This window comes from Sciurus carolinensis, chromosome 14 (genome assembly GCF_902686445.1).
Source record: "Sciurus carolinensis chromosome 14, mSciCar1.2, whole genome shotgun sequence".
Taxonomy (NCBI): domain Eukaryota; kingdom Metazoa; phylum Chordata; class Mammalia; order Rodentia; family Sciuridae; genus Sciurus; species Sciurus carolinensis.
Window position 1 is genome coordinate 58,603,207 of NC_062226.1, and position 27,982 is coordinate 58,631,188.

At 32.7% G+C, this 27,982-nt stretch overlaps 1 long non-coding RNA gene across 1 annotated transcript; it reads right to left on the bottom strand.

Moving 5' to 3' along the window:
* Positions 1 to 18,319: 18,319 nt before the first annotated feature.
* LOC124964018 (uncharacterized) lies at positions 18,320 to 26,678 on the bottom strand. The gene is made up of 3 exons (XR_007104880.1): positions 26,523 to 26,678; positions 21,108 to 21,214; positions 18,320 to 18,415 (listed from the first exon to the last, which is right to left on the bottom strand). It is a non-coding gene; the product is annotated as an uncharacterized LOC124964018 (long non-coding RNA).
* Between the last annotated feature and the right edge of the window lie 1,304 nt (positions 26,679 to 27,982).

The following is a 27,982-nucleotide window of genomic DNA, read 5'->3' on the forward strand; positions in this document are numbered from 1 at the left end:
GTTTAATTAGAAGGGTTAAGATCATTGTATTTTGTATATTTAGATCAATCTAATCATAATGTACTCATATGAATAAATGTATATTAAAATATATTTAAGTAAAATCAAAGTAAATGCCCAATGATAGGAAGTGCTAAATTGAAGTCTGTTTTTTTTTTTTTCCATTTCCTGTTAATTGGAAAAAAAAATCCTTTTGATTAAAATGTAACTCTTGCTGTGTAGCCAAAAGTCCTGCTAAAAACATTTAGTACACATAGCTGGGATACTGAAAAGATGCACTGTATTAATTTGAGCTGTTACTAGGCTTTATACTGTCTGCAGCTTCTTAGAGCTTTAGGGGATTTTTCTTCTAGCTTTGCCTTATCTAAAAGTTTTAATGTCCAATGTTTATTAAAAATAAATTAAGGATTGGACTGGGGATACAGCTCAGTTGGTAAAGTATTTGCCTTGCAAGCACAAAGCCCTGGGTTCAATCCCCAGCACCACCAAAAATAAATGAATAAATAAATAAATAAATTCAGGATTGAACCAGAACACACAGACAGTCTCTAGGAATGAGCAATTCACTTTGAGAATTATAAAGCATTTTTCTTCAAGCAACAGGAAGTTTTTGTTGACCACGTTTTACATTTATTAAATAAAAGGATAGGTCCCAATATTTTTGTATGTAAATTTCCATTTTGAACATACCCTTTTTGGAAACACATCTTCAGCTTATGGCTCACTAAAACTTTTGTAACAGTGAGAGCTCAGTTTAAATTATCAAAATTAAATATGAATTTGCAAGACTTTTCCTTTTCCTTTAATCATGCATAATGAAATAACTGCTGTTGCTACTACAAATAAAACAATGTCAGAATGGAGATTGAGACATAGGAGTTGAAAATATCAGTTATATTCTGAAACTCATTTTCCTTTTATTCAAGGAATCTAACACACGTCTAGAAGAATGAGTTGCCCACACAAGCTTTCATCTATCTTTAAAATTTTATGGAAACTTAGGAGTTTATATACACATATAAAAGATGAATTCAAAATACATGCAATTTGCCACAAAATTTTTCAGTTCAATACAAGTTACCCAAATTATCGTCATCAGGAAAATTTTATTTATTTATTTATTTATTTATTTATTTATTTATTTATTTATTTACTTACTTACTTGTTGTGTGTGTGGTACTAGGGATTGAACACAGGGGTACTTCACCACTGAGTTATATTCCCATACCTCCTTTTATTTATCATGAGACAGAGTTTTGCTAAGGTGAAATTAAAATATATAAATTTATAATATATAATTAAATTACATTTATAACATATATTATAATACATATATTATAACATATAATTAAATTGCATTTAAAACATGATTATATCTACTTCCTAAACTTGAATCTTCCCCAGCTGTGGCATTTGCTACATAGGCCAGTTTCCAATCCTCTCATTCCATCTCCATGTTTGTCCTAGCTCAGCATTAGTAGGAATTGGTCATGACTGTGTACTGATACTGGAAATTATTGACAGAATCTGAAGTAGGACCACTAAATAATCATCAAATTTTCATTTAAAAATAATAAATTGAATAGCACATTATTTAGTTTCCAGGTTGTTAGAGTGGCTTCTATTTTTCTATTTTATCATTGATTTCTAATTTCATTCCATTATGACCTGATAGAATGCAGGGTATTACCTCTCTCTCTCTCTCTCTCTCTCTCTCTCTCTCTCTCTCTCTCTCTCCCACCCCCCCCCTTTTTTTTTTTTTTGTATTTGCTAAGAATCACTTTATGGAATAAGATATGGTCTATTTTAGAGAAGAATCTGTGTGCTGCTGAGAAGAAATTGTGTTTGCTTGTTGATGGATAACATATTCTATATATATTCATTAAGTCTAAATAATTGATCATATTATTAAGTTCTGTAGTTTCTTTGTGTAGTTTTTGTTTGGAAGATATATCCTGAAGTGAGAGAAGTGTGTTAAAGTCATCCAATATTATTGTGTTGTGGTCTATATGATTCTTGAAATTGAGAAAGGTTTGTTTGATGTATGTAGATGATCCATTGTTTGGGGCGTAAATATTTAAGATTGTTATGTCTTGCTGATCTATAATTCCCTTAAGTAGTATGAAATGTCCTTCTTTGAACCTTCTGATTAACTTTGGTTTGAAGTCCATTTTGACTTATATGAGGATGGAAACCCACGTTGGTTTACTCAATCCACATGAGTGATGTTTATTTCCCATGCTTTGCCTATGAGGTGAGTCTCTTGGAGATAGAATATTGTTGAATCTTGTTTTCTAATCCAATATGCCAGTCTATGTCTTTTGACTGATGAATTTAGACCATTAATATTCAAGGTTATTATTGAGATATGATTTGTATTCCAGGTGACTTGGTTTCTCCTTTGGTTGACTATCCTTTAGGGTACTTCTTTCCTTCGCTGGTTTTCACTTTTTTTTTAAATTTCATTTTCATGGAATATTTTGTTGAGAATGTTCTGTAGTGCAATCTTTCTAGCTGTGTTTCTTTTAACTTTTGTTTATCATGGTAGGATTTCATTTCATCTTCAAATCTGAAGCTTAATTTTGTGAGACATAAAATTCTTGTTTGGCATCCATTTTATTTCAGCACTTGAGCACTTGATATATATTATTCTAGGATTTCGTAGCTTTGAGGGTCTGACTTGAGAATTCAGCTGATATCTGAATTGGTTTCCTCCTACTCTTCAAATTTTTCCATGAAATAGAAAAGGAGGGAGTGCTTCCAAACTCATTCTATGAAGGTAGTACCACCCTAATACCAAAACCAGAAAAAGACACATTATGGAAAGAAAACATCAGACAAATAACCCTAATGAATATAGATGCAAAAGAGATTCTCAATAAAATTCCGGAAAATCACATATAAAAACATATTAAAAATATATTACACCAATGATCAAGTGGGGTTTACACCAGGAATGCAAGGTTGGTTCAATATATGGAAATCAATAAATGTAATTCATCGCATCAAAATAGACTTAAAGACAAGAGTCATATGATCATCTCAATTGATGCAGAAAAAAGCACTTGACAAGATACAGCACCTTTTCACTTTCAAAACACTAGAAAAACTAGGGATAGTAGGAACATACTGCAACATTGTAAAAGTTATCTATGTTAAGCCCAAAGCCAATATTATTCTAAATGGAAAAAAATTGCAAGTGTTCCATCTAAAAACTAGAACAAGATAGAGATGCCTACTCTCACCATCTCTCTTCCACAAAGTCCCTGAAACTCTAGCCAGAGGAATTAGATAGACAAACAAATTAAAGGTATATAAATAGGAAAAGAAGAACTCAAACTATCACTATTTGCTGATGACATGATTGTATATTTAGAAGATCCCCCCCCCAAAAAAAAAATTCCACCCAGAAAATTTCTAAAACTAATAAATGAATTCAGCAAAGTAGTAGCTTGTAAAATCAACACCAATAAGTCAAATACATTCCTATACATCAATGATGAATCCACTGAAAGAGAAATTAGGAAAACTAGAGCCATTAACAATAGCCAAAAAAAAAAAAAAGTGAGAATCAATCTAGCAAAAGAGGTAAAAGACCTCTATAATGAAAACTGTCCAACACTAAAGAAAGAAATTGAAAAAGACTTTAGAAGATGGAAAGATCTCCCACGCACTTTGATGGGCAGAAATAATATTGTTAAAATGACCATACTACCAAAAGCATTATACAGATTGAATGTAATTCCTATTAACATTCCAATGACATTCTTCATAGAATTAGAATAAATAATCATGAAATCCATTTGAGAAAACAGGAGATCCAGAAGAGTCAAAGCAATCCTTAGCAAGAAAAGTGAAGCAGGAGGCATCACAATACCAGACTTTAAATTATTCTACAGAGCAATAGCAACAAAAAAAGCGTGATATTTGCACCAAAAGAGCAGGTAGACCAATGATACAGATGGAAGTCACAGAGACAAACGCAAAAAGTTTTCTCATACTTGACCAAGGTCCAAAAGCATACATTAGAGAAAAGATAGCCTCTTCAACAAAAGGTGCTGAGAAAACTAGAAGTCCATATGTAGAAAAATGAAATTAAATCTATCCCTCATCCTGCATGAAATTCAATTCAAAGTGGATCAAAGATTTAGGCACTAGAACAGATATCTGCACCTTGTAGAAGAAAAAAGTAGGCCCAAATATTCACCACATCAATTTAGGAACTGACGTTCTTAACAAAACTGCTGAAGTGCAAGAAGTAATATCAAGAATCAATAAATGGGATGGATTCAAACTACAAAGCTCAGCAAAGAAAATAATCAATAATGTGAAGAGAGAGCCTACAGAATTGGAGGAAATCTTCACCACATGCAGCTCAGATGGAGCATTAATCTCCAGGATATATAAAGAATTAAAAAAATTTAAAACAACAACAACAACAACAAAAACAAATAACCCAGTCAATAACTCTGCTAAGGAACTGAACAGTTACTTCCCAGAAGAAGAAATTCAATCGGTCAACAAATACATAACAAAATGTTCTAGCATTTAGAGAAATGCAAATCAAAACTCTGTACGATTTCATCTCGCCCCGGTCACAATGGCAATTATCAAGAATATAAGCAACAGCTGGGGATGGTGGTGCATACCTGTAATCCCAAAGGGCTCAGGAGGCTGAGACAGAGGATCTCCAGTTCAAAGCCACCCTCAGCAATGATGAGGCATTAAGTAATTCTGTGAGACCCTGTCTCTAAATAAAATACAAAATAGGGCTGGGGATGTGGCTCAGTGGTTGAGTGCCCCTGAGTTCACTCCCCTTTACCCATGTCAAAAAAATAAAATAAAATAAAATACAAGCAATATATACAATATATCCTCATTGTATGTGAGGATATAGGGAAAAAGTTATACTCATATATTGCTGGTGGGACTTCACATTTGTGTAACCATTATGGAAAGCACTATGGAGATTTCTCAGAAAACTTGGCATGGAACCACCATTTGTCCTAGTTATGTCACTTCTCAGTTTATACCCAAAGGACTTAAATCAATGTACTACAGAGACACAACCACATGGGTACTTATGGTAGCTCAATTCACAATAACCCTGGCACCAACCTAGGTGCCATTCAACAGATGAATGGATAAAAGAACATGTTGTACATATACACAATGGACTACTAGCCTTAAAGATGAATGAAATTAAGGTATTTGCCTAAATGAATCGAGCTGAAGAATATCATGCTAAGCAAAATAAGCCAATTCCCCCAAACCAAAGGCCAAATGTTTTCTCTGATATATGGATACTAATTCAGAATGGAAGGGTGGGCTTGGGAAGAATAGAGGTATTTTGGATTAGACAGATGGGCATGAAGGGAGAGGCAGGGTTATGGGAGTAAGAAGGAGAGTAGAATGAATTGGACATAAATACCCTACATATATATATGACTACATGACTGGTGTGATTCTACATCATATACACCCAAAGAATGAGAAATTATACTACATTTATGTATGGTGTGTCAAAATGCATTCTATTGTAATGTATAACTAATAGGAACTTAAATTTTAAAAAATGCAAATTGCACTTCATAGATAAATTGTTTACTTAAATACCACATGCATAAAATTGAATGAAAGAGTGACTCATCACATGTTATTTAGGTAAGCAAAATTTTAAGAAAGTCAAAAGAGAAATCTCACTTGAAAAAATCTTCAAATTTGACAGAGAAGGCACTTAAGGCTTGAGATTATGTGATGTATTCTGTGGGGGATTCTCCTGCCATGTCCCGTGTAGATGAGGGAGTTTCTGTTGGTGGACAGTGCCAGTTATCGATTAATTACCAAGAAACTTACCTAATCAAATAAACACAAGAGCCAATAATCTTTTCAAATGGAAGCAGGTGTGACATATCTGACCATGCCAAGATGTGGCCTCCAACAAGATGGAGAAGCCCACCTTCACCTTTATTTATAGTTGCACAGATAAAGGGGCCCATACCGGCAGGGACTTACTCTGTGAGGAACAGGATGGGGAGGAGTTAGGGAAGTCCTTTGCTTAGAGAATTAGCATTTCTTCAGATGATAAGCCAACTTTGTACAGGGTCACCTACCCCAGGCTGTCTGAAACAGTCTCTGGGAGTCAGACGTCTGCAACCCCCCATGTCTCAGTCAAGCCTGGTTCTGCTAACCATGGAGGACTTCCCACATTATTCAACAAATAAGACAAATCCAGTATTACCAAACAAAATATTCAACATGAATTAGAAAGTTTTGAAAAATAAATTTTCTAAAGATTGAACTATGTGACACACAAAACACCCAGAAGGATATATGTATGTGTACACACACACACACACACACACACACACTTACCCATTTGAGCATTTATTTTAAAAAATTAAATATAAGTAGGTATTATTCATTCCAACAGACCAAATAAATGACACTAATTTAGTGATTTCATTTCATCTGATATTACTCAATGAGGCATCATGATTCATTTATTTTCTTCCACATAGCAAATACTAATGTAATTTACAACATAAATACTATAAGTCTTAGAAATATGGATGCTCACAATTTAGTTGAAAGTGAAACAAACCCATAAATTCTCTTGGCCATAAGTGCTATAAGCATGTTTACTGGAAATGAAGAAAAGTGGCAGAATCATGGTCAGCTTTACTTATGAGCATTGAAGAAAACATAATAGAGATGGTATTCTGAGTGAATTATGAAATATGAATGGAAACAAGTCAGGTTATGAATAGAAAGCCCATTCCAGAACAAGACAAGACATTGAAGTAGCAATATGTGTTCAATAAATAAGAAATAATCTAATACATAAAATCAATTTGGAAGAAGAAGGAAGCTAGTAGGCAACAAGGTTCATGGAAACACAAGATTCGGATCAAGTACGGTCATGTTTAATGTACAGAGAAGAGTTGCATTTATAATATATGCAAGTGAAGTCATTTAATATTTAAACCAGGGAAATAAGGGCTGCATTTGAGTTTTATTCTAATCAAATTGACAGTATCATAATGAATGGATGTGAATAACATGTGCAGTATGATTTTTCAGAAGTTATGAAGAGAGAAAAACAAGAAAATGTCAGAAGAAATGGTATAAATGTATACCTGGAATTGAAGGTACCAAGTCACAGGGCTCCGTAAATAATGCAACAGAGATTAGGATAAGAAAAGAATATATTTTTATATTCTTGTAGACTGTCGCTTCATATGCCTGGGCTCTCTATTTGTTTCTGGGCTCTATTCTACTCCATTGTTTGTGTCTATTTTTTTACAAGTATTATACTGTTTGGCTACTGTAGTTTTGTGATGAATTTTGAAGTCTGGAAATGTAACTTCTCCAGCTTTGTTTTTCTTGCTCAAAATTGCTTTGGCTATTTACAGTCTCTTATACTTCCTTATGAATTTGATTTTATTTCCTATTTCTATAAAACATGTCATTGATCTTTTGATAGAAATTGCATTCAATCGGTAGATAATTTTCAGTAGTACAGTCATTTTACTAATATTGTGTCCTAATACATGGAAACAAGGTATCTTTCTCCTTCCAGTCTTAATTTCTGTCTCCATTGTTACATACTTGTAGTGTATGAGTCTTTCACTTCCTTCATTGATATTACTTATAAGTATTGGTTTTTTCTTCTTGGTGCTACATAAGTGGGAAAATTAGGTTCTCATCAACAAAGGGTATAGAAAATATTGACTATTCACATGCTAAAGAATGAATTTGAACCCGTATCTTATACCATACACAAATATCGACCCAAATATATTAAAGATTTAAAAAAGAGAATGTAACACTGCTATAAAAAAGATGAAAACTTTCATGACTGATCTAAGCAATGATGTTTGTGATAAGAAACAGAAAGCACATCTAAGGAAAGCAATAATAGACAAAAGGGCATTACATCAAACTAAATAGCTTCTGAACAACCAAGGGCATGATCAATACAGTGAATAGATAACTTACAGAAAGAGAGAACATATTTGAAAACCACACATCTGATAAAATGTTAACATTCAAAGCACATAAACAATACTTGTAACCCAATAGCAAGGAAAGAAATTACCCTACTTAAAAGTAGACAAAGCATTTCAATAAACATTTCTACAAAGAAGATATAAAAATTGCCATCAAGTATTTGAAAAAATGCTCAATATAACTAATCATTAGGGAAATGTAAATCAAAACTATAATGAAATATAATGACACACTGGTTAGTATGATTTTTCTAAAAAAAAAAGTGGGAAGTTTTGGTACTGCTATGGAGAAATTGAAACATGGTACATTTTTTTATGGGAGTGCAAAATAGTGTATCTGCTATGGAAAACAGTATGAAAGTTCTTTAAAATTATAAAAATATAACTATAAATTGATTTAAGAGTCCTACTTCTCAGAGAACATCCATGATCTTGAAGCAATGTTTGCATTCCCATGTTCATTGCAGCGTTATTCACAATATCCAAGATGTGGAAACAACCCAAATGTCCAAGAGCAGTTCAGTAAACAAAGTGGCACATATTACAATGGAATACTATTCAGCATACAAAAAGGAAATCCTGCTATACGTGATGACATGGATGAACCTGGAAGACATTATGCACAATGGAATAAGCTAGTAGCAGAAGGACAAAAATATCACATGATTCCACTTACATGACCAATATAACAGTCAAACATTCAGGAACAAGAGTGCAGAATCTCAATTGCCTGGGACTAGAGGCCTGAACAAAGGAGAATTCCTGCTCCATGAGTGTAAATCTTTACTTATTGCAAGATGAATGAATTTCAGACCTCTGTTCTACAACCTTGCATGTATAATTAATTGTATTGTGCACTAAAAACAGTTTAAGAAAAGTAATCTCTTATTACCTTTTCACCACACGTAAACAGAAAGAACCCACTAATGTACTCACCATGTAAACCTCTGCTCCCTAGTCAAATGAAGTAAATGGAAGAAGAATGTGTGATGGACATAACAAAAAGAACAGAAAAAGCACCACCAAACTTTTGAAGAAGGAAGAGCAATGAACCAATGGTGGTATCCAAGTTAGCAGAACAGAGAATGCTGAATTCTATACAATGAAAGTGGTGAAAGCTGTAGTTTTGTTTGGGGGTATTTAGAAAATCAAAGACTCTAGATTCCTGACATTTTTTAAAGGAAATGGTATAATGTGTGACAGTAAACAATATTGTTAAGTTTTACTTGGAAGCCTCTCCCCTGTCAATACGAACAGGTAATTGCCCCTTCAGCAGAAGATTGGATAGTTACTCTCTGTAAAGATTGAAACTGAAAGGATCTGGACTTGGAAAAACAAGGTTGAGTTGAGAGCAGATATGTGTTCCAAACTGAAACAAGTTGAGATAAAGAAAATCTATAATAATGATTGATAGTATGTCCATCTATCCTTCAAATACTGGCTCAAAATTCTGATCAATATTTTTACAAATGCTGAACAGGATATTGAATGTAGCACATCAATAAAGCAAAAAGAACCCAAAATTTCAAAAAATTATATATAAAGAATCAAAAGCCCTTTATTTAAGTAAAAATGTTCAATAATAGTGGAGGCATATTACCTAGGTGCAAACATGCACACTAATTTGACTGAAATGCCCAAAACACTAAAGAAGATAAAACTGAAAAAACTGGCATAATTATATTAGGAATGAGTTTATGACTTTAAAAATTGCAAGAATTGAATAGCATAGCTGATTTCTGTTTAAATAAAATACTATTTAATGAAGAAACATAGAGATATGGTCAATGGTTCCAGAGTTCCATGACTATTGAGAATTGAAAGGAAGCAATAATTATACTGTTAAATGGTAATGAATAGTAGATCAATGCAGGAAATCAAAAAGATGGACATGCTTATACAATAGGAATTCCTATAATTTATTTTATGATTTATGGAGTAGATCATCCATGCTTCAAAGATTGTACTATTTAGTCCAAGAATGATTATAAGAAGATGATCTTTTTGAGGTAGACATATAAACCCCTCAGAAATGTTAATTTTACTATTAACAACTCAATTTTAAGCTAAGATTCAGAATGACTCTCATGGAACAAGTAATGGTGATCAGCCTTCCTTTATTATGCAAATGTTATTTGTTTTGCCTTCTTTTATGATTTCTTCCATAGTTATGAACTAAGCATAAATGAAAACATATGAGAGCTAAAAGTAAATCCAAAGTGTTATCTCATAAAATATTATGTGGAATAAAAGAAAAAACAGACTGAATATTATATATAAATATCAAAAAAATTCTTTTAAAATGTAATTTTATAGACTGTATACTTTTTGCATTTTATTGCATATGCATATTTTGTCTTCTTTTATATATCTTTCTGCACAGATTCATAAATCTTTTTCACTTAACCTGATGATTTTTAAGTATTAATTTCAAGAACTCCTCTTTATACTTATATATAATATGTATAAAAAAAGTAATTTGACTCCCCAAGTAAAATATCATCAATTATGAGCCAGATGCTAATTTTGCATCTAAACTACTAAATTAATTTACTGTTTCAATAAAATTACAATTAAACATTTCAAGGCAGTCTTTTTTTAAAAATAAATAAGTTTTTTCTAAGTTTTAAAGTAAATGCTTATGACCTAGAAAACAAAAAGGAATTTATTTTAGAATTAGAGTACATAAAGTAGCATCATAATTATTATTTTTGTTTGTGAAAGTAAATGCATACATATATATACAAATATTGATATAGAGAGAGAGCACAATACATAAAATGATATATTAATCTTCAATGAAGATATGAAGTTAATAAAATGGGCATATGTAACTCACATCATACACAATTTCCTACATGTCAGTGATCCACGAAGTCTGGTCATAGTTAATCATTCTCAGATGATAAGCATTCATATTTATATAAAATACTAAATGGAAGTTTTCCTATCCAAACATTTAAAATGTTTTTATTAATGCATGATAGTTATACATAATAGGGAGTACATTTTGACATAATCATATATGCATAGACTATAATTTGCTCCATTTCAGTACACAGTACCCCTGCTGCCTCCCCTCTTCCTTCCTCTTGTTTCTTTTCTCCTGCTGGCCTTCCTTCTATTCTTTATTTAATATTTTAATTTTAATTGGTCTTCTATTAAAACACATAAAGGTGGAATTCACTGTGACATGTTCATATACATACAAAGTATTATTTTGTGAATTTCATTCTGCAGTTCCTCCCCTTACCTGTTCTTCCTTCCTCCCCATCTTTCCCCTTCTACTTCACTGATCTCTGCTCTGTTTTCATGGGATATGACACCTCCCCTCCACTTTTTTCCTTACTTTAACTTTTGCATATGAGATAAAATGTTTGACCCTTTACTTCTGAATATGGCTTATTTCAACTTAGCATGATGTTCACCAGTTCCATCCATTTAACAGCAATGAAATTTTATTCTTCTTTGTTACTACTTAAAACTCCATTGTGTATATATGCCACATTTTCTTTATTCATCCATTTATTGACAGGCACCTGGGCTGCTTCCACAACTTGACTATCTTTGTGAATTGCTTTGCTATAAATATTAATGCACCTAATCTCTATAGTATACTGATTTTAGTTCTTTTGGATAAATAAACAGGGATTAGGATAGCTGGGTTCAAAACTTAAAATGCCACTTGTATTGCAAGTATATTTGCTTTTAAGAAATCTAGTAACTTATTTCTTTTCTTATGATCTGTTTCCTCTTTCAGGGAGGTTTGCAATTTTTCATTGTTTTGACATACATAAATTTTATTATACTTTTTCTATATACATATGACTCTATAGAATCTATTAATTGGAAATCTTACATTTTTTCTTCGTTCTGAGAAAATTGCCATTCTTATTTACCCAATTAATCTCTTCTCTAGATTTTCTCTTTCCTTACTTTTGGCATTTCTTTTGGAAAGATGTTTATTCTTCTAATTCTGTCATTCAGAATGTGTAATTTTTCTCATTCTTTCCATAGATCACTTGATAAAGAAACTTGTTCTCTAATCAAAATGCTTAGATTTGAATCACACTGCAGTCATATATGAAATTTGTGATTTACCACAAACTAACAAATGTACCTGTACCTCAGTTTTCTGTAAGTTGTTAAATATCATAGTAGTTCCATCAAAGGATCATTCTAAATTTATGACTTCAGCTTCAACTAACCCATAGTGTCTTCGCTACAGCCCACTTGTACCAGGGCAATGGAATAGGTTTTGGGAAATACAGATAGTGTCCAGAGACAGTCTGGGAGACACTGATTGATTGGGAAAAGCTTATCAGATGCTGCTCCAAGTGGAGTTTAATGCTGACAGGCTGAGCAGCAGCTCCATCCCTTATGGTGTTTGCCAAGTAGTAGTTTTTTTTTTTTTCCTCATGATGTTTTGTTCAGTTGTGACTGATTGGATGAGTGACATTTATCTTTTTTACAGTGTTCTTAGTTTTGTGCTCAGCCCTCATTAGAGAGGGCTTTTATATGTTAGGCTGCAGAAGCAGTGACATCATCAGCATTAACTTGTTTATATGACCCTTATCCATAGGAGTTACTGTTCTGATTCATATGAAGGAAAGTTACTTTTCTTTATAGATAAAACCAATCTTCCTTAATTCTCAAGGTGTCTAAGAGAAATTCACTGTACTTTAAGATAATACATATCTGGACTTCTTAGCCCAAGCTGCTTCTCATTGTTTCCTTAACTTGGCTAGGATTTGGGGAACAGAAAGAAGGCATTCGAGGGCATGGTGCTTTTCTGTCCCCATTTTTTAAAGAATGGTATGCACCTGAATGCTTATCTTTTATAATACCCCTTAGGTGGTATATCAGGATGTAAATTGTAACCAAATTCCATAACAGTAATGCAAAGAGTAGCAGAATGTGATTAGTTCTATATTAAGATCAAGCAGACTGAATACAATATATCTTTAGATAGTAGGAAAATAGTATGACCAAGCAGAAACAGAATCAATTCCAAGTTTATCCATAGCAGTAACATGGTTTTGTAACTTTTTTACAGCTAAAGACATATTATGATAATTTTTAAACTTATTTTAAGGACAGCATAGGAACTTCCCTGTGATGTTTTTAACATAGTTAGCACTGCTTTACGTTGAATTACTACTTTTCATATTTGGGTAGGGTTTGTTGTTGTTGTTGTTAACCCAAGTTTTGACTCAGTATTTTTTAAGACAGCAGCATCATGCTTAGTTAAAATTCAGTGACAATAACTTTTGTTTGAGGAGAAAACACATTAAGTAAGTAAAGTTACTGGGCAGTTCAAGTTATTCTTTGTCTAGTTTTAATATGTCTCAATTAGTAGGGGTTTTAGATAAAGTGGAATGTGTTCAGGCTGGTATATATAGTCCTTTTTATGTGTAGCAGTCAATCTAGTTGTAGGACAGGTGTGGCCACCCATAGATGTCACATGTACACAGCCTTTCCTGGAGGAGGAAGCTTCTTCCACATGTATCGCTTGACTTTGTCATAAGTAGTCAGCGCCTTTAAGTAGAATAGTTACATTAATTGCCAGGGGTCTGACCCATATTTAAAGAGAGTGGATTGGTGCTACTACTTTTGTCATTGTTGTTTTTAGAGGGGAACTTTAAAAAAATAAATCTTACCAGAGTTGTACTCAGCCCCACTCTTAGTCACTAAACATAGTGAATTCCAGCAAAGGCTTATCCATAGCCATTTTTTTTTTTTTTTTTTTTTTTTTTTGTGCCAAGAGGAAAGCATAATACTGGCATCCTTCAGAGAAGGTAAATTTGCATTTAATGTCACATGACATTTTTCTAGCTGTGTCTATGAGTGGTGGGTGTTGTTTTAGTTTACTCTGTTTTTATTGTACTAAGGTGGCTGGTCATAGATGTCACAGAAGAGCAGAGGAGGAGGACAGAGGCAGTTAGTGTATATGCAGCAATTTGTTTTATTTTCTAAATTGGTAAGCTATAAGGATAAAATGTATTAGGTGTTAATGCAGGTGAGTCTTGATTAATAACTCTTGGGTTAGGAATTTTTAAAATTTTTTATGTCCTGATTTGGTCCCTCTGCCTATAAATTCAAAAACCCACACAATCAAGACCCTATTTGTCTTTTCTACGGCCAGTAGACTATACAAGTTTCCTGAGGCAGGTCCACTATGGGTGACAACAGCAAATTAAATTATGTTCCCATTTGTGTCATGCAGGTGTCCTTTTTAAGCATCATCACTTGAACTTAGATTTTTGTGTTGAAATCAGGTAAGTAGTGGGGCTGGGGTTGTATGTAGCTGTTTATTGATGGCCCTGATGGCCATTCATTTGTAATTCTTTGACTTATACTATCAAGGATCCATTATTTACACTTATTTGTTGTTTTAGTGGGACATTTTCTATTGTAGATGGGTGACAAGGTAAGAGGAAATGTCAACATATTTTTGAATATTTAACCCATTTTTGTACCATACCATTTGTAGGGGATATTTTCTTGTCAATGTGTCCACCACACACAGTGCCAAGCAAGTTAAAGTCTTATATGTTTGCCTTCTGTGAGGCCCTTTGCTAAGCATATCTGTAGCACTCGTGTGTGTGTGTGTGTGTGTGTGTGTGTGTGTGATGTGACCTGTCTTTTTCTAAAGATAAATAGTCACATCTTTAGAAAGCACATTATTTAGTCACTAGCTATCTGCTTTTTGATTGCCGGGTGAAGGAGTTTGACTATGTGTTGCCACATGATATGCAGTTTCAAATGTGGCAGTTGTTTTGAAATGTTGTTTTATATATTTCTACCATTTTATAGCCTTGACCAAGGTCCTAAGGGAACTCATTTGTGGTACCTCTGTTGTCACAGAACTCACTTAAAGCAATCTGGACTGCTAAATCATCCAATTTATAGGGTTGGTTTTGGACAAAAGTGCCCAAAGCTGGCAACTCTCTTACAACTTTCTTTTTTTTTTGGAGAAAAGACCTCAAGATGCTCAAGTTTCCAGTCTCATCAAACTTTGCCTTTACTAAATTACACAATGGTTTTAACATTTGTGTTAACTATGGAATGGAGAGATGTTAGCATCTTAACATTCCCAAATATATGATTGGGGTAGGTAAACTTGAATTTTAAAGCAACAAAGTCCGATGAGATAACCCCCAGGTATTTGGCAGGCAGCCCAGGTCCTTATAATCTGAAGGAAATGGACAGCCCATTCTTTCTCTTAGAAATGTGCTGCCATCATTTGAGCTGCTTCCTCTAGTTTAGAAAAAGAATTGGAAGTTAATATCGCATCATTAATAGAATGAGGCATTGATACTGTTTCAGCTTTTGTATACCATTTCATACCTCCATCACCATCACATCATTGCATGACGTATGGTAGGAATGTGTAAATATCCTTGGGGAAGAACTTTGAAAGTCCACTATTGCTCATCCCACGTGAAAGCAAATTGCTGAGTTTTATCTCAAGTACAGCATATGTTACAGCATAAGAAACAGGAAGGCCCTCTAAAGAATGAACACCAAAACTTCATAATATTGCCTCAGAATTGTTTGAAGAATGGTGTCTTATTTTTGTTGGGTTAGTCTACTTTATTCCTAACTTTTTAGGAGGACTTTTATTGTTTTCATAAATTTCCGTCTCAGGAGAACCATGAGTAACTCCATCATATTGGGACAAATATTTTCACTACCAGCTATCAGCCAAGAAAATAAAGAGAAGGCAGGTTTCTCGATAACAGCTGAACATAAAAGTTGCCACAGAATAGGGTATGTGTTGACTAAGGTGATTTTCCTCATTTTGTTAAAGCCTGTCTTTCCTAACAGTATCCCAAAGTCACAAGAGTCATCCTGCTACTTTGCTTTTTGTTGGCTTTTTATCTAAACACATTGTCTCAGTTTTACTAATGTAGCAGCAGCGTAGTCTCTCACGGATCCTTGGGAAGGGGCAGATCCTTTACCTTTTGAGTTCTGAACAGTCTGCCGTAGGCACTGGCACTTCCATCAGTTTGTCCCACTCCTTTTGAGTAACCACCATCCTCGTGCTGGCTTACAGTAATCATTTACCTTTTAGTTTAACAAAGCAGTAGTCTAGAGTTTTCTAATTTTAGCGGTACTCCTTACACAAGAAAGTAATTGCTCAGAAGTTGCTGCTTGAGTTAGCCGTACTTCACGCTCCAGCTTTAACTCCTGCAACTGTTTAACATGGGCTTGGACCCGCAGATATGCCTCCATTAATGTCCCCACTGCCAGGAAAGGCCATCCCATAGCTGCTGCTTACATAGCTCTTTCTTTTTTTCTTTGACCATATTTTTTGTCCATGAGCAAAAGTATTTTTCCCTAATCATTGGGGATTTGGGGAGGACATCTCCATAATAATGTAGTGGCCTCAAAGTATCTACAATAGCCATCAGCCCCCCCCACACACACACACACACAGAGGTGGATGGTCATTTCAGAGTACCTCCTCTGCATAGTTTTCCTTCTCAACTGCCATAGTCTTGACACTTGCAAGATTTTCTTTGGCCTTTTGCCTCTCTTACTTATTGTCTCATCCAGAGCCCAAGTTGTGCCAGGGTAGTGGAGTTGGTTGCAGGAAAGCCAAAAAATGTGGTCAAAGACCTCACTGGAGACATATAATTTATAGAAGAAAACTCATAAGCGATCTGAGACTGCATCAAGAACCAATCAGTGGCAACAAGCTGACAGATAGCACCTCAGTCCCTGAGAGAGTGTCAATAAGCAATGCTGCTTCTCCCTCATGTTATTTTGCCAGGTGGCAGCTGGCTGGATGAGTGACACTGATCTTTTCCACAGTGCCATAGTTTCATGCTCACCCCTATTAGGAGGGAGTTTTTAAATGTTAGATGGCTGAAGCAATGACAAAAATCAGAATTAGCTTGTTTATATGACCAGCATGCCAAGGAACAACTCTCCTGGTTTTCCACAGATAACATCAATTTGCCCTGGTTTCCAGCACACATAAGAGAAAGCCTCTGTGCTTCAAGATAATATGTATCTGGACTTTCTGGCTTAGGCTTGCTTTCGTTGTTCCCTTACCTTGGCTAGGTTTAGGGGAAAAGAAAGGAGACATTTAGGAACATGGTGTGTTACTGCCCCTCTTTTCTTTAGGGATGATACACAGAGAGGTATCATGATATGAAAGGGTACAGCTTGAATCCTTTACTACAAACTGTGACAAGCAAATATTTTTCCAAACCATGTGATTCTAATCAGCCTCTGAAATGTGCATCTATTACTCCTACCTTCCATCTTATTCAGTTCCTTCTCTCCACGGGTGCGTGAAGTTCTTCATCAAGGAGTCCCTATGCTTTGCCTTTTTGGTAGGTAATGGGTATTTTCAGAGTTTGCAGCAGAGGGCCAGCATTTCAATTGCTTACTTAATCGTTTTTAGTAGAACAGATGTCAACTCTCTACTCATGTAATTCTCATTGCTTCTACAGCTTTTGAATTTAAACCAAGATTCTGTTTTATTGTTAAAGATATTGTTGATCCAATCTACAGCACCGTTATTTCACTGTCCTTTCGTTCTCCTTTTGTTTCTAAAATGAGATCCTTCCCTCTTTGTTACCTAAGAATGAATTCCTAACCACATTATGGAGAATAGTAAACATCATGCACATCTCTAGATACCGCCAAGGTAGTTAGAGTTCTCAAAAGCAGCACTCTCTGTAATAAAGAAAAGGAATAAATTAATTTATATTCTTAAAATATGGAAGGCAAAACATTTGATTTAAAATTTTTTCATCCTTGGCCTAACATTCAATATCTAAATTTCTTCTTAGGATACCAAACACAAGCTTTTGAAATTGTATTAGCCTTTGTGTACTCAAAAGGCCCTTAAAGATTCTTACATATTTTACATGGAGTATTCTTCATCAATTACCTATAAATTTAAAATTTTTTACAACTTTGTCTTGTGGTGTATCTTCATTCATCAACATGGATATTGATTCAATATTTAAACATCTCTTTTAAGGAGTCAATGACTAATATGTTTACCTCCATTTCTATGATTCTTATTATAATTTAGTTAGAATGAAATTATTTCTGTAACTAATATTAATAATTAAAATGAACATTCACAAAGCACAAAAATATAGTATTTTTAAAAATTTGATTCTTACCTAAAAATCCAGATAGTATTACACATTTTACATGGATGAAAAATTGTATCTTAATAAGGTCACAAAGTAATTCATAGAATCTGAGTGTATCTTACCCTAAACTAATATTCTCTAAAAAACTCAACATCTAAAACCTTGATTTTCATCCAAACTTACCTATAATTTTTCACATTACTTTTTCTTACAAGAAGAGTTCTAGCGGCTGGGGAGATAGCTCAGTCGGTAGAGTGCTTGCCTTGTAAGCACAAGGCCCTGGGTTCGATCCCCAGCACCCCAAAAAAAAAAAAAAAAAAAAAAAAAGAAGAAAGAAAGAAAGAAGAGTTCATTCTAAATTTCTTGAAAACAACACAGGTGATTTTAGGGTAGTCCTTATACTGTTATCCAATTATAACTTTTCATGGAGCATTATTTTAAACCAATTATATTTCTTTACAAAAGTTGAGCTTATTCTTTCTTAGAGAAGCTTATTTTTTTCTAGTTCTGAATGCTGACTGATCTGAGCCTGCTCCTTCACATTTTACCCATGAGATAATATAGATTGTAGTTTCAGTTGGACTAGTCAAATAAATGAGGCTATTTTCTCTTTCTACATGATGCAGGGTTTAACCTTCTTATGATGGAACACAAAGCAACTGAATAAACAGAAGTTTAAAAAGATACACCCAATTTTAAGGTGAGTTCCTATTCAACCCTATTCTACTATTTTGATTTATATTTACTCTGAACAGTTTAATAATTGTACAAAAACACTTCCAAGGTAATATAAGATACTATGACAACAATTTTATTATAAAATCTGTTAAAGTAATATGGTAATTTATAATTTATTTAGAAGTCATTTGTCTATTTTATGGATTATATGTGTCATTTTCTTCCACCCTAATGTATTATGTGGACTAATCGTGATTTTGGTAATGTTCCTAGTGTTGCTTTATATAACAGGATGAATGAAAAAAGGAAATTAATAAATCTTAAACCACATTCTGTAGGAAAAATATGTGTCAGAAGATAGAATTGAATGGCAGGCTAAAGAGTCAATGTTCTAGTCAAAATTATTTAAAAACTCTTGAGAAAGCCACTGCTTTTGTAAAAGCTGATTTTATAGCCTCAAATACCTTTCCCTGAGAACACTGACAGCTACTTCATGAACCCTCATCATCTGTGGTTTCTTCCCCAAAGATGTTAAATATCTCTTTCAAAGTATGCATAAAATTAATGTCATTCCTCCAAATTTTTAAATATCTTATCTGTTGTGTTTGAAATTTCTTTTTTTTTAATTCGTTTACAGACTGCATTTTGATTCATTGTACACAAATGGGGTACATCATTTTGTTTCTATGGTTGTGCATGATGTAGATTCATACCATTTGTGTAATCATACATATACATAGGGTAATGATGTCTGTCTTATTCCACCATTTTTCATATCCCCCTCCCTCTCATTTCCCTCTGCATAATCTAAAGTTCCTTCATTCTTCTCTCACCCCCCACCGAAATTTCTTTGTTATACTGAGCCTTGTTTTTGGATTAGCATTGTTTCCTTTTAGACAAAACATCTTTGAAAGACAACTTTCATTTTTCTGCCTCCCACAAATGTTGATAATTCTTAAAAGTTTGGGATTGCAAATGGGTGATTTCAGGTTTTCTTCTTTCTACTTAAAATGTCAAATGTTTATTTTATTTTCCCTAATTTACCATACATTTCAAATTAACATGATTTCTGGCAGAACATGCAATTAAAAACAACAAAAAATTCTTAAAAAGATATAAATGAACATTTATTAGTACTCCCAATGGAATCAAAGGTCAAGGAAGAATCAGCAGCAAGTATATTTCAAAGTTAACATATGTTAATAACTTTGTATACATGTGCATAATTCTTCTATTGCAGCATGTGATACTACCACATATCTAGCAGCATAAGAAAAAACAAAACAAAAATGTAGTGTCTCAGAGTTTCCATGGGTCAGGAGTCTGGGTACAGGTTATTTGGGTTTTCTGGTCAGATCTGACCAGGCCAAAATGAAGGTGTTAGCTGGGGCTACAATTTTCATCTAAATCTAAAATCTTCTTACAAGATCACAGAATTTATTTCCTTGCTGTTTGAGTGATGTCCAGATTTTGCCATTGGCTATTGACCAGGGAACACTTCCAGCTCCTAAAGGTCACCTGCATCTGTTTCCCACATATCCTTCCAAGAAAATTCACAAGCTTGTTTTCTTTCCTGAAGGGTAACAGGGGAGCATCTGCTGTTACTTTATTTCTTTTTTTAGGACTTTTTCTATTAGGTCACACTCAGAGTCTGCAGCATAGAGACCTTAATCACATATGAAAAAAAAATCCTTTTGTCATAGATGATAATGTAATCATGGGGCTGATGTCCAATTGTACTCACAAACAATTCCCAAACTTTAACAAAGGAAATTCCACTGGGTAGGAACTTCAGGGGACATAACCTTGAGGGGCATCTCAGATCCTGACTGCCAAATAGGGTTCAAATTATTTTCAAGACCAGAATACTAACAACTGTCTTATACTCCATAGGTTGAGGAACAGTGTGCCCTCTCTTCTATATTAATCCCTGCTGATTATGATCTGATTGAAGTGACCAGTCATTCTGGGTAATGGAATTTCCCAGAACTTAAAACTTTCATTGATAACAGTGTCTCAGACCCTGGAAAACTGGGGTGATTGGTCACCCTAGTCCATTTTCCTTAATTCACAAAAAGAAACGACCACCACCATTATCTTGTGTGTTTGGGAAAGAAACAGGGCTTTGCAAAGCCAGTCTATCTCAGATTTATTTTTCATATCCCACTTTAGATATTCCAAATAGTGGAAAAAGTTGCAGGCTCATCAGTGCCAAACAAAGGAATGGTCCTTACACTCCACACAGCTAGAGAGACATGTAAGAAAACAAATACACTAGTCATTTCATACTTACCTATTATTAATGTAGTAAGAATTCCTATTGCATCTCAAAAGAAATTGGGGAGACATCTTTATCGTGCCTGTGTATTTTATCTCTTTCATCTCTGAACCAATTTTGGTCTATTTGTTTAAAAATAGATTAAAAATAATTAATAATAATAATTAATTAAATAATAATAATAATAATTAATTAAAATAATTAAAAATAATTAAGTCAATGATGGAGTAAAGCTATAAAACTTTTTTTATTAAAAAACTTTGATATCATGAAAAACTTTATCAATGAAAACACTTTTATAAATGTCCTCCATTCTCTTTAAGATTTGTTTACACTTGTCAGATACCATTGATGCAGAAAACTGACAACATTGGGGAAAATGAAGATGGAAGTGGATTGGATGGAGGAAATTAAAATAAATTACTGTGACCACCAAGTTAATTTCACAGACTGAACTGATAAATGAATTTCCCTCTCCAATTTCTCATGTTCAAAAATGTTGTATGAAAAACAATTAATAAATTTCAGTGCTAAAATCAGTAAAGATAAATGTCCAATAAAAGACATAAAGAAGAAACTTAAACTCAGTATTGTGAGAACAAAAGTCCAGGGATTTATGTTAAAATTAGAATGAGGTATAACCCATGAAATGACTAGAATGTTCATTTTTATGCCTTACAAAAGTGGTTTTTTTGCTCTTTGGTCTTGGGAACCACTTATATCTTTATGAGTTAATAAAGATTCTGAAGAACTGTGTGTGTTTTTTACTGTATTAGAATGATAGATTGATATTTATTCTATTAGGAATGAAAACTGAGAATTTAAAATTTATTCATAAAATCATTTAAATAGAGGTAATAGATTTGTAGTGTGTTAACATAAATTATTTTTCAAAATGCTATTGTGAAAAGAGTTCAATTGCTGTACAGAATTTACAATTTTTTTCTTTTCTAGATTAGTAACTGATCGTGTGATTCCCATATCTATTTTTGTATTCAATCTATTTGATATCAGATTTCATGAAAAAAGCTGCTTCAACACTCAAGAGAGAAGGAATGTATGTAGTTTCGATCTTGCTGACCTTGTGAAAGGAAAGGAGAATTTCAGGAGTCTCAAGACCACACTTTTGAGAACTTGTGCCCCCAATAGTATGAGCAAAAGTATGACTTGTAATACCTGTTAACAGCAATCAATTAGATATAAACCACTGAAAGGGGTGAAGAACAGAGCCATAAGTAAAAATTTGACTGAACAGAAGTTTAAATGAAGACTGTGGTCTATTTGGGGTCCTTAATATAATGAGTTCCACATGAGAATTTAGAAATGAGTACAGCACCATGTTTGGGTATAAGGTCATAATTAATGCTAATGTGGTACACAGGGACACAAATTGAGAAATTAACCTCAAGTTAGGTAGTGGGTTTAGAACTAGGAACATTTTCATTTTTTCAGCAGTGACAAATACTAACCTGCTTTGAAAGAATAGTCCCAGAATCCATGATAAGCCATATTACCATAAAATATGTGCCCCAAACCAAGAAGAACACAACTTCTAAAAAGCAGTGTATTTGAGGAAACAAATCACCAGGAAGATGACCAGCATACAGTGAGGGACCCATAGAAACACACATTCATACACAAGGGGAGATGGACATTATAGTAGTTATGTAATGACTAAGTTTAATATGCTTGATAGTCATGTTTAAAATGCAACAAAGTAAATAAAAAAAAACTAAGAAAAAACAACAGAAATAGCTAAAATACTCTAAAGAAATAACAAATTAAATACCTATAGTTAATAAAAGTTAAAGCATATACACCAACACTTCCATTAAATACTTGGACAAAAAATGTTTAGAGTTGTAGAAACAATCGATAGGATGGCTGGAGGGTAGTTTATTGGTAGAGGTGTGCTTAGCTAGGCATTAGATACCAAATGCCAAGCACCAAAATAAATAAATAAATAAATATAGGATTGAAGAAAGTACTTAAAAGACAGTACAGAGAGAAAACAGACAAAATTAAAGAGATGGAGATACAAATTCCCAGGATGTATCCATCAAGAATTCCAAAAATAGAAAATGAGAGAGAAATAGTATTAGAAAGTTCAAGGACTGAGAAAGGACATGAGATCTCACAATAAAGGACAGTTCCATGCAAGATGAAACAATAGCATTGATCTTCACAGAGACACGTGAAAGTTAAAATAAAATGGAAGAAAGATACTGAAGACAAACAAGTATGACCTTTTAACTGAAAACAGTGTCCTCATCATAAAAAATGATGATAGAAGATAATTACACGATAGCATTAAAGCACAAATCAATAGTTAATCTAAAATTCTATCCAGTTATAATATTATGAAAAACACATTGAGAGAGTTCATGATTGTAATCTTTGAACCAATTATTGACATATGTATTTTCTCAAGAAGATCTTCACACAGGAGAAAAGATTGGCGTACAAGGAAAAATATTTACAGAAAATTGTTTCAACAGTTTTGAAAAATCCAAATCAGCATTGAATATAGAAAGAGTAATTTAGAAGTGCTAATCAAGCAAAAAATTAATACAGGAATAAGGATATAAAGTTATGTTTTTGAAAAAAGCACAATAAATTTTCCATGTTTCAAAATCAAAAACATAATTTTTTCATATTACAGATAAGAAAGAACATATGACCTAGTCAAATAGAGTGAAAGTATACCATTTGTATTTGACTGACACCTGTTTAACACATAATTCCAAGTACAGTTGTAAACATTTTAAAAATCAATAATGAATCTACTAACCTGTAAGTTAGGTATTATTATTATCTCCTTTTTTCAGATGAGGTAACTGACATGCAAATAATGTACTAACAGGCATCAAGTAAAGGCAGGATTTGAACCAAATAATGAGGTTCCATAATTTGCACAGTTGGTATTTTGTTATATTGGTTTTTTAACTGTAATTCATAGTTTTTAAAATATCAAATTTGAAACATAGGAAGCATTTTAGTGTGACAAAAACAGTTTAAAAATGTATAGTGTATTAATATATTTTATATATATTAATATATAGTAAATTAATAATCTATAGTAAATTAGTAAATATTTCCTCAATTCCATTTATATATATATTCCATTTTATACGTATATAAAAATGGAATTGAGGAAATGTTTCTATCAAATTTGGGTGAAATTTATGTTTTTGCAAAACCATGCTTATTAAATGTGTCATATACGACTCTTGCCAATCTAATAAGAAGAGATAGTTATGCCTATATAAAAGGCAGAAATTATTTATTAATTTTTGATGATATAGTTATTATAGTAGAAAGTACCCATTCCACAAGAAAAAAAAAATTCCACAATTATATGGCATTTAAAAGAAAATCCTGAAAATACATGTTTACAGTAATACTCTTACTGGCAAAAAAAAAAAAAGTGTATCAAGTATTTTGAAGTTATCCCTTCCCCTTAAAAAACAATTGTGAATCACATACATTTATTTTCCATTTTCAATGCACAAAATGAAATTTGAAATTATATTTAATATACAATATTTCAATTTCCTTAGTCACAAATATAACTAGGTGCATGGTTTAATTATTTCATTTCCAAATAACTACATTCTTATATACTTTGAATTCTGGTGTCAATATACCTAGGTTTGTTTAACTTTACTTCTATTTATTTGCCTAATTTCTGATTTCAGATAATGTGAAATGCTCTACTCACTATTTAGTCTTCTGAATTTCAGCGGTGGTAAATCTTAAGGTTGTTTTTAACTCTTCAAATTGTTGACCAATTATTATTCTCTGTGACCTACCTGGCTCTTAATCTGAATGTTTATGCCAAAATATACCTCATGCTTTTTACTTGGGAGTGGTGGAGTTTGTAAATTCAATAGAATACACTTGTAAATTTTGAAAAAAAAAAAAAAAAAAAAAAAGAAAATCCTGAAACTAGAAGCATGGTTATCTTACAAAAATCATACTGTTTTCAGTATATGGATGTTATTATTAACTAGCAATCAAATAAACATAGAAATGTGTGTATCTAAACTGCAGTTTTATGAATAAACATTTAAAGTATTATCTTAATATAAAATATATAATAAAATATGCACATAATATATATAAATGGGAATATATCAGTTCTTTCTGAACTAATCCTTAAATGTCGTTCCAATTAAAAATTGCTAAAGAATGTTCTATGGCATTAATCAAAGAGAATTCAAAATCTGTACAGTAGAATAAAGTTAAAACACGACAGAATTATGATAAAAACACACTTGAGCAAGTATTTAAAAAAGTGAGGACTGAGAAGGGGAAGTTTTTTTCTAGGACTACAAAGTCTTGTTATGAAATTATTAAAAAAAACATAATTTCCATACACAAAGATGATATTGCACTAATTTAAGAAAATAGGTAACATGGAATAGACCCAGCCATAAGTTGAACTTTGGTATGTGAAAGTTGTGGCACAAGAAGTTAATGGAGAGAGCCTGGATAATCTGTTACAAGTGGGAAAAAAAAAAATTGATGTCCCATTCCATGTATTCTCTTATCAGAAGCATCCTAATATAGTCTATGTTAATTAAATTCCTAGTGAATAAATAATAAGTGAAAATATAGCTCATTTCAGTACACCATTATAATAACCATAAATTGTAACAATTTTAAAAGACAAAATATATGTTGAGAGAACGCAACAATCAATCAGCAAAATTTACTATAGAAAAGCAATAATATGTCATTTCACACAATTTAAATTGATAAAATTCAAATGAGTTAAAACTTTCATCAATCACTGAATAGCTGTGAGGAATGAAAATTAGTATGATCACCTTGGAAAACAAGTTAGCATTTTTTTAAAATTAAAAAATTAGGCTCATGCATAGAGAGAGGTGTGAAGGTAAGAACATTTCAGCATTTTTAGGTTAAAAAAGGTAAAAAAAATCACAAGCAAACATTTTGATAATTAGGAATATTACTTAATATATGGCATATTTTTATTTTATAAATACTGCAGTTCACATACATAAATTAGAAGATTGCATAGAACATGGATTCATAACACAATAGTGAAAAGAACCATTTTCAAAATCCTTCACCATTTACATAAACATTAAGAAACATACAATGACACTTTTAATTTTAATACCACTAATGAGTAAGATCTGTCCCCTTATTTTAAAGTTTTTCATTGACTTGTAAACCAGTAGTTACAAAACAAAGATTCAAGTGCAATTAGAAAGAAAATATTAACAAGTTCTCTTCCTTGCCCACTACAGAGGTGAATTTTATGTAACTGGAAAGTTGTATAGAAAGATATAAGTTTAAAATAAATTTACTCTATATTTTGAGAATCATTGGGAAAAAGACATTTAAATGAATGTCAGCGTATTCAATTTTTCAGTATATATAATCAAATTAACTACTTACTCCCCATGGCTCTCCAATCCTTTGCTTCAAAATTCGTGCCTTGCTGAGTTCCACAATTTAAAACTTTTACATCATAATATTCATGTAATCCTAATTGAGCCTTAACATTGAAAGACTTGCCTTAAACTAGATACCAAAAACTCATCGATATTCTGACTTTTCTCTTCCCCTCTGAGACCCTGCTAAAAATATGTCAAGTTATTTATCTCCCTTACCGTGGTCAGAATAAACACAGCTTCGCCTTCTTATCAGGTTGTCTTGGTGGTATTTTCAGCGAGCGAATAAGTATCTGACAGGAGACAGCAAACAGCATGGGGTGTGAGGAATAGCAGTGATTTGATAGGAGTGAAGTACAATATTTTTAAAAAATATATGTCAAGAGATAAACTTGTAACAGAAGGCCAGGGTCCAGTTCTGAAGTGTTCTAAATGCCATTCTTAAGAACCCAAGTGTTAGTCTGAAACAAAAAGCTGGCACACAAGGAGGATGTCTTAGTTATTTTGTTTGTTCATTTATGTTCTTCACAAAGATCAACCTGGAAAAAAAATATAGTCCATTAGAGACACTAACTTAAAAATGTAAATACCGGATATTGTATTACATGTGATTTAATCACATTTACTCCAAATGGAATTACTTAATGTTTCTATGTTAAATAATTCTTGATATGGAAAATAAACATCTTATAATTTTGGCTTAAATAAAATTTTAGTATAATATATTTTTCTTTTCTAAAAGTATCCAGAGAAGTTAAAATATATTCAATATGTTTTCCATGAATTTTAAAGCATCATGCAGTTTTTAAGCATTACATATTTTAGAGTATTTACCACAATAAATACTCTAGCCTCTTTAAACTCAGCTTCCAAAATAAAAACTTTAATGAGATAACACAAATATTTATCTCTTGAAGAAGTCCCAGGACTATCATCGGGAACCTATGAAATATAATTTTCATAACCTTTTGTTTGGTACCAATATGCAGAAAATAAAATACTCTAGTTTTATTTTTGAATGTTTATTCAGGGAGCTTCCTAGATATAGTCAAAATATGAAAACAAAATTAATGGAATAGATCATTCACAGAGAGATTTTCTTCAACTCTGCTTCTGAGCGTATTGCAAAATTTGTGAATGGTTGCTAATATCTGAGTGGTTGCTATAACGTTCACATCAAGTCATCTGATGTGTCATTTAAAATTGAGTGTTTTAAAAAAAACATTAATTATTTTAGGAGCAGGGTGTCAAGGTGGATTTAACTGAATAGGACATGAAGGATGCTGACGGATGAAGGAAATGCTCTGTATCTCCATGCTCTGTATCTAGCCATCTGGGTTACACAGTGAGTGCATGTGAAAAATATGCCAAATAAAAACTGAAAATTCATGTACTTCATTGCCTATAAAGAATACATCAAAAAATGACCACAAAGAATGTACAGTGACAGAAAGATAAATTACT